Here is a 7,983-nt window from a genome sequence, read left to right as displayed (position 1 = left end):
AAATACACTGATGATTGTGTTGTCAAACGATTAAACTATAAGGAATCTATGCAAATGTTGTGGGGGTCCCTGCTTCATCTCTCACTGGTGTTGTGTGCTGGTGTTGTGCACCAAAAATAGCTGATCTACAAGCCAACAACACATGTAAGATTGGCTGTTTTCGGCTCGTCGACGGATGTCCTCACACGTATATTAATACAATCGTGTGTGTGTGTGTGTGTGTGTGTGTGTGTGTGTGTGTGTGTGTGTGCGCGTGTGCACTGTCCCTGTATCGACCCCTCCTCACATGTTTAATATTCATAAAGCCTATTTGGGGACGGGCGGGCGGGCGGCACCACCGGTCGCCACGGCGATGCTTTTATACCGCAGCTTTAAATCTATTCTCATTGATCACCATCGGCGTTTCCCCGACGCAGCATCGATCCCCGTTCAAGGTCCTACCACCCCCCCCCCCCCCCCCCCCCACACACACACACAGAACACACTCACTTCTTTCACAATTCACTTTCAAATGAGGTACACTCCACCCCACCCCACGTTCAGTCGAAGAAATTATTTTGATATTTTCTTCTTTTCTTTTTTTTTTCGTGCCGTCGTGCAATTACTGTTCTCATTGAAAGCAATAACAGTTGATGTGTGCTATTGGCCGGGGCGTGTTTATGATGAAGACGCCATTGTATGCTTGATATTAGTTTTATCATTTGGAGCCTCAGATGAAATTGTTTAGAATGGGTCAGGGACTGGAGAGGGGGTGGGAGGGGTATGTAGGTGTAAGGTGGTGTGGTTTAGATTGCTTGCTGGCTTCATTTGTTGTCCCCTCCACTTGAACCTGGGGGGGGACATTAGCCTAAAAACAGCAGATCTACAAGCTCTCAACGTGTGGGAGCTTGTAGAGGGTTTAAACACCAGCATCCGTGTTGCGGGGAATGATTGCACAGAGAACGGCAGATCTACAAGCTCAGAAGTGTCAAGAGTCGCGTTCTCTTCCATTCTATGGGCAAAGAATGGAAATGTTTATCCCACGATTTTTGTACAACATCTTTTCACCCAGTGCCAATTGCCTAGCTGGGTGCTACTCTCCCTCTGCAAACCTGGGGAGAGCCCCGAACTGATTTTATGCTTCCTTCATTGCACGAGGAGTCCAAGCTGCTTCTTTTCACCTGACAGGGTGGGGGTGGGGGGGTTGCCGGTAGGATGTAGCACGTGGAAGGAACACATTATTCCAACCAACCTAACAACTGCCACAGGGACAGCACCCGTGAGCCCACGGGTTAGTACCACATTTAGCTTTTGCACATCCATGTCCAATGTTCGCTGATCAGTTGTTGTGTCACTGGACTGGAGCATATTACAGCCCTTTCTCACCCCCCTGACGCACTTCGGATTCGCTTTCAGCGTCACCCATGCAAACGCGTTGGGGCGCTTTCAGCGTCATCCCGGCAGATGCGGAGGGAGAGTCATAGTGCGCATGCGCCGACACATGTTTACTCGAATATGTATCTACCGTTACTGGGAAGCGAACCCAGGACAAAGTACCGATTGAGCAAACAAAACCTGGCTGACCAATTCCACTTTTTTTGTGTTTTTATCTTTGACAACGTGGATTCTAACACAACGTGGAGGTAACATGTCCGACCACCTAAACCTAACCTTAACCCTAACCCTAACGTCAGTAAAACTATACCTAAACCTAACCCAAACCTCAGTAAAACTAACGCTGGTGAGTAGCTAACCTGCTGACGCTGGTCGGCACCGTCGTGGATAGTGACGTGATCGGGACCGCCGGGTGGTTGGTAAACCCTACATAGTGGTTTCAAATCCCACTTCGGCAATGACTTTTTTTTTTCTTAGACCACTGGGCATACCCAAAGCGTCCCCTACTTGAAGCAGTTGGCATACCCAAAGCGTCCCCTCTTGTGACGCAGTAGGGTACTTGACACCTTGAGGCTGAGAATGTGTTGGATAATATGATCCACACCCATTTGTTCTTCTTGCCAAGTCTCCTGATGGAATTGATTTAGATCATCTTGTTAAAGAAAGCTTCTGCGCTTTACTAACTGCGACGCGTTGTGAGGTTGGAGGTCGGCTATTTTCGGTGCTTGATACCACACTGAACTAAGCACATAGAGAATACTGGAGATGTGGCGTAACGGCATGGATTTCTACACAGAGAGGGCACTTCTTTCAACACAGGATGCTGCATTCAAGTTCAGGAGAGTTTGGACAAGGCAATGACATGGAAAGAGGGCATTTGCATTTCTTTCACCATAGTGAAAACTGCATTCATGGTCTGGAGAGGGCATTTTTTATAGACGGGTAAAAGGGCAGGGACTTGATGGCTATGTGTGATGCACGTGCCTGCTCAGGTGTTCAAAAAACATATGAAACATATGAAAAACTTAGAACATGAAGATTAGTGGGTTCTGCATTGTATTCTCTCATAGCACTGTTGCCGTGCGTTTGCACATCGTTGTCGGAGGGTCGTGGCCGTGCGCGTGCTTGTGTGCGTGTGCAGGGGGATTGTTGTGACACAGAGTCGTCTCCAGGCATGGGTTACACTGATTTAAAGCAGTGCTTTACAATGAGCTGAAGGCTGCCCAGAGTCTAAGTCTAAGTACAGTAGCAGACTGTAGACAGGAGAGAGAGAGAGAGAGAGAGAGAGAGAGAGAGAGAGAGAGAGAGAGAGAGAGAGAGAGAGAGAGAGAGAGAGAGAATCTTTTCTTTTTCTTCATTCTGTGTCCTTTCATTTAGCCGGTGGCCGATGGTTGACTGCATGGCTAATCATACCACAATGTTAATTATCACTTCACTGTGTGTGAGCCCCCAGCATAAGACACACACACACACACACGTAAGCGCAGGGGGCACACAAACGCACACGCACGCACGCACACACACACACACGTTATACTGTAAGGGTTTGTTTTGTGAATAAAACAGGAGGGGGGATTTTCTTACCCACTTTACTCTTTAACTGCCAGAGCTGAAACATGGCCGGGATTCATTCAAAAAACAGAACAAATTGAAGATCTACAAGCTCAAGACGCTGGACATTTAAAGATGAATGACGTAGAGGTGTGGCGCTGTCAAAAGTAGAGGCATTCTTCTCCCCTTTCTTGGTCCTCTAGTTTGCAAAACCCCTTAATACTATTTTTGGCATATATTCTTCCCCCAAATATTCCACAACTGCTGGGCCCCCAAACTAGGAAAAAAAGCCCTCTCAAGTCTCCCTGGAGAAGGTGTGTGAGTCGTTCAGTTGCAGAACATTATGGAGCCAACTTGAGACAGAAGGTACATCATCCTCAAGCCAACGTTGTAATGTTGTTAACCTCGCACAGTACCAAAGGATGTTAAGGAGTCAACACAGTCTTGCTGAATGTGTCCTCTTTCACCATCAGCAATCTCACATGTATTGTTGTGTGAAAACTATAGGGCTGGGATTAAAAAATATATTTACCAGTAAGACGCCTAAGGGCAAAACGCAACCTCGCCCCAAAAGGACGAGGTCGCACCATCTGTCTTGGCCATATATGGATACTCCTAGTGTGGTTCTCCTAACAGGGCATCATCTGGGATACAATCCATTTTATGCCCATACATGGTGACGTCATGGTGATGTGTCAGGGGAATCACAGTGTCAGGCGTTACCCGTCCGGACGGACAGTATACGGACAAGCTGTGACCGGTCTGATAGTAAACTGCCACCTACGGTCGCAATAATTAATTAGTCTTTGTAATTAATTTATCAAAATTAATCGCATGTTTAATTGCATATAGCTATTTGACGCATGAGAAGCAATTTTATTTCAACTAAAATGCATTTTGGTATACAAGTGCGTTTTTAAAATCAAACTTTCCCATTCACTGGGCCGAGGATATAAGAGGTCTGATCAGCGGCTTCTCCCATTGCTGTTGACTGTTGGTTGGTGCACCGGTATGATCGGTACGCCTGAAACTTGTTCAGTGAGAAAGGTTCTGTGGTGCAAAAACCAAGCGCGATTAAAATGCGTACATTTTTTTAATCGAGTTAATTTTCTGTAATTAAGTAATTGTAATTAATCAGTTAAAGTCCTAGCCCTAGTGAAAACATTTCACGAATCACAAATTATGCACTGTTGTGCGAGCACACGGAGAGGAAGCACACCTGGATATATAATGTGGAAACACGCTGTGCGCGCACACACACACACACACACACACACACACACACACACACACACACACACACACACACACACACACACACACACACACACACACACACAGAGGGGATGCCGGCTGCATTATTCATCTCCCCCCCAAATTGGGGAACAAGCAGTCGTGTTCGCTCACACACAATAAACAGAGATGAATTCATCAGAAGAAGAAGAAAAAAAATCCCCAAGTGCAGAAAGAAAATATTAAAAATGTAATCATTCCACACACAGGATAAAAATTCATACGGAAATGTACAAAATCAATATTTCATAGCTACTTACTGTACCTATTTCTTTATTACAAATCTATTCAGGAACGCGGGGGCATTAAAAATTAAAGCTGGCAGGGAGGGTGGGTAGGGGGGAGTCGGGGTCGGGGGGGGGGGGTATATACCGTTGAAGGGAGGGGACCTGAAGAGTTCAAAAGCAATACTATTTCATTCATGTTTAAAAGGGTCTCTCTCTCTCTCTCTCTCTCTCTCTCTCTCTCTCTCTCTCTCTCTGTTTTGTCTACGAGGCGGTGAGGCAGTTCTTCTGAAACGGGGGGAGAAGAAACGCTTTGATAGATTGAAACGATTCAAGCAGCCAAGGTGCTGTCAACATAAATAGCGATGAAGAAGAAGAGTGTGGCGTGTGTGTGTGTGTGTGTGTGTGTGTGTGTGTGTGTGTGTGTGTGTGTGTGTGTGTGTGTGTGTGTGTGTGTGTGTGTGTGTGTGTGGCGGGGGGGGGGTCTCAAACGGGAGTTTTCAAGGTTACGGCCCGTGGCGATGACTCCGAGGTGTCGCCGCGCCCGCTCGCTCGCCCGCCTGCCTCTTTCTCACTGTCTCTCCTGCAACGTCGTCGGTTATGCAAGTCGCATGGCTGCTACATGCGACACGCGACTGGATGCGTGTGAATTTGTGAAACTGAATCAAAAATTTTCGAAATATTTAAGAAATGTTCAAATGTCTTTAATGTGAAAACAGTCTACAAGCTTGCAACGTGTCGCAATCGCAAGGTAGTTGTCCTATTTGTCGCATGAATAAGTATTAAACTGTCAAAAACAATGTGTGTGTGCGTGTGAGCGTGAGCGTCGCGTGTGCATCTCCATGCCTGTGTGTGTGCGAGTATCCATGCCTGCGCGTGTGCTTACATCCGTGCTTGTGTGTGTGTGTGCGTGATGTGCGTGTGCGTGTAGGCCCATGTGTATTTATGCTATAGCAGACCCTTTGTTATGTCCATTAGCACTTGAGGTGAATTAGCGCCGTGGCGCTGCTATCGCAGCGGGCCGCGGCGTTCCACTTCCTTCCTGTCGTCACTTAGCGTCCTTCTCACAGCACTTTAACAAATCACAGCGAGGGCCTTTAAGCTGCCTTCACTCCTTCACGCCATCCATACATCCATCCACAGGGGCGTCACAAGGGGAGGGTAAAGTGGGACTGAGTTAATAGGGCCCAAGGTGGAGGGGCCTTAATTATTTTAAACTTTAGCTATTGAAAAATAGCAGATATATAAGCTCACAGCGCTGCACAGAGTGCCGTGCCGCAAGCTTGTAGATATGCTGTTTTTGAAAAGTCGTGGAAAATGTGTGCAAATCTTTGAATTATGTATTTTTTAACAAAGACTTTGCTTCTTTGACATGGGTCCATGGCCAAATACAAGTAATTTTGGGGGTCCTTCACATGAAAAAGTTTGAGCACCACTTTCAAAAAACCTTAGAAGGATTCGAAATATTCAAAGACTTCACGATTTTTCAATAGCTAAAGCACAAAATGTGAGTGGATCCTTGTACTCAGGGCCCAGAATTTGGTGCGACACCCCTGTATCCATCCATCTCTGGCTCTCTCTCTCTCTCTCTCTCTCTCTCTTATTCACCCCTTCATCATTCACTCCCTGACAACAAATCACGGCGCTTTAATAATGCATTTATCGACCTCTCCGTCTTTCTCTTTTCACTAATCCTCTTTGTGTACGGTTCAATCATACCGTCGCTGTCATTATTAGCTGCCATAAATCACTTAGGACGTATAAATCATACTTTAAAACCACTTAAACCGTATATATACTTCCTTGACTGTCTGGAATCCCCCTGCATGGGGGTCAAATCTATCATAGAACCCCCACCCTTTTTTCCCTCTACACCTGTGGTTCTCAACCTGTGGGTTGGGTTATTTTTGGGGGGTTTCCCCAGATGATTAACTTAATGTGCAATGTTGTTTTCTCACTCAACAACAAGTCTAAGTGTATAGGGTTACTATCTACACATTTCTAAAGTGACAATTTAAGGATCTTTTTAATTCCTCTAAAATGTCAAATTAAACATTGGCCAAACATTAGAGGCAGAAATTGTGAAAATAGCCGATCTACATGCTCACAATGCTTCGTGTTGTATGCGAGCCCGAGCATGTAGATCTGCTATTTTCACAATAGAACCGTGCTTGTCAGGGTGGGGGTTCAAATATGATTATTTTGTGGGTCACAGCCTGAAAAGGTTGAGAACCACATTGCCCTACACCAAATAGCAGATCTACAGTACTTGACGTTGGGCTATCTTTTCTGAATATGTGCCCCCAAAATAAACAAAATAAACGAAGAAATTGCCGGATTATTATACACTGAAATCAAAATACTAAAATCGCTAAAACAATAGAAAGCAGTAAATGAAAACATTTTAACGCTCTTTTCTTTTCCCTAATTACAATAGAATATGAACCCTTGTTGTAAAAAAACAAAGTTGTCCTTTAAGGCCGAACACAAACACAGCTTTTCCCACAGCAACGTTATGACTCTGCAAATGAACACTGAACCAAGCTAGCCTGCTTTACGCATATCGTTGCTGTCAGGCAGAAACCTCTTATCTCCATTATATTCGTTTTTTTGCGTAAATTAACTTCTCTACTTGATCACACTACAGAGTCACGCAAAAGCAGTAGCAGATCCACAAGCTTGAAACGTGGCGCACAGTGAGCTTGTAGATTTGCTGCTTTTGCTTTTGAATTTGAATGCTGAAAAGTAACAGTTTTTGGACATAATAACTAGGTTTCCACCCGACAGAGACAGATATATTAAGTACTGGGTGTTTCATAAACTACATGATTTCATTATAAAACAACACAGCTGATGGTTTTATTTGGCAGCTCTGGGGTTTTGATGGAGAGGAATATGAAATATCGTCCAATTAAACGGACAGACAGACCAACTGTAAAACCGACACCAACTGCACTGTATGCTGTATATGCGCCTTCCAATTAATCTAATATTCTATATTTCCGTCCAACTTTTCTGCCGTATAAAAATCTCAAAGTGAAAGTTATTTTTGTGAATAATATTTCCTTACTGGTGGTCTGGCATGTGGTCACAGCAGTGGATCCAAAACGTTGTCGCTCGTGACCCAAAAGGGAAAGTAGATGTTTGCCCGCGACCCACCCAGTGAAAATAGCAGATCTACAAGATCACAACACTGCTGTTGTAACCTAATGATTCAACTGCCAGTGAGGAGCCCCCACCGGGAGGATGTAGAGCCTTTGTCCTACTCCCGCTCAAGGCTCCCTGCTGACAGGCAGGGAGGCCCCAGCCCGTAGGAACACATGCAGTGATATCAGCCTCCCCGCCCGGCTTCCCTGCCTGAACACAGGTCTCTAGATGCCTTAATGGTCCACATCACACTGATAAGAACCAGTATCATAGGATGCAATGGATAAGTGGTCACTGCACTCACATGCAAAAATGCATTCCATCAAACTTTCAGATGCTGTTTTTCTCCCAGTGTGGGGTAAGAAGAATGCTTAGGATTTTTATACTGTGATCT

This window comes from Nannobrachium achirus (assembly GCF_963921795.1).
Source record: "Nannobrachium achirus genome assembly, chromosome: 9".
NCBI lineage: Eukaryota > Metazoa > Chordata > Actinopteri > Myctophiformes > Myctophidae > Nannobrachium > Nannobrachium achirus.
The sequence above is the reverse complement of the archived record's forward strand: the minus strand, read 5'-3'. Positions refer to the sequence as shown.